The 877-nt window shown below is 41.5% G+C and overlaps 1 non-coding gene across 1 annotated transcript; it reads right to left on the bottom strand.

The window, feature by feature from the left end:
• Nucleotides 1-549: 549 nt before the first annotated feature.
• LOC122725222 lies at nucleotides 550-656 on the bottom strand. The gene has a single exon (XR_006352692.1). It is a non-coding gene; the product is annotated as a small nucleolar RNA R71 (small nucleolar RNA).
• Nucleotides 657-877: the final 221 nt, after the last annotated feature.

Below are 877 nucleotides of genomic sequence, written 5' to 3'. Positions count from 1 at the left end.
CACACCCGCAACGCATGCATGTTCGGCGGCCAAACTTGAGGTTCGGCGGCCGAACCTAAGCTTTCCTCCAAGGTTGTTTTTATTCAAAAACTCATTTCCTTTTCATTCAAAATCTTCAAAAACATTAAAACATCTCATGAAAACATGGTTTTACCCTTCTAGAGATCTCCGACATCCGAGATTCCACCGGACGGTAGGAATTCCGATACCGAAGTCTAGCCGGGTATTACATAAGCACTATGGTGCATCACTTACCCACCTTTGGCAGCCCCTTTTGAGCTCAAAACCGGATTAATTAATCTCCTTCCAAATTTCAGAGGTCTGAAAAATGAAGATCCATACAAGCACCTTAAAGAATTTCACATTGTGTGTTCAACAATAAGGCCTCAATGTATTTCCAAAGAGCATGTTAAATTAAGAGCTTTTCCCTTTTCTCTTGATGATTTTGCCAAAGATTGGTTGTTCTATTTACCACCTGGATCCATCACTTCATGGGATGGGATGGTGAGACTCTTCTTGAGCAAATACTTCCCAACCTCAAAAGCTATTGGCATCAGAAGAGAGATCAGTTGCATCAAGCAAAAGGATTATGAAGAGCTATATGAATATTGGGAAAGATTCAATCGATTGTGCACAAGCTGCCCTCAACATGACATCTCTGATAAGTCACTCATTGAATACTTCTATGGAGGTTTGCTACCTTCGGAAAGAAAGTTCATAGACACAGCATGTGGAGGATCAATTGAAGACAAGTCACCTCAAGCCATAAGGGATTTAATTTCCACCATGGCAGCAGCCTCACAGCAATTTGGAGACTAAGAACAGCCACCAAGAAGGGTGAATGAAGTGAGTACATCCACTTTAGCATCCCAAATTT

The sequence above is a fragment of the Manihot esculenta genome, chromosome 11 (assembly GCF_001659605.2).
Source record: "Manihot esculenta cultivar AM560-2 chromosome 11, M.esculenta_v8, whole genome shotgun sequence".
Taxonomy (NCBI): domain Eukaryota; kingdom Viridiplantae; phylum Streptophyta; class Magnoliopsida; order Malpighiales; family Euphorbiaceae; genus Manihot; species Manihot esculenta.
The sequence above is the reverse complement of the archived record's forward strand: the minus strand, read 5'-3'. Positions and strand labels throughout refer to the sequence as shown.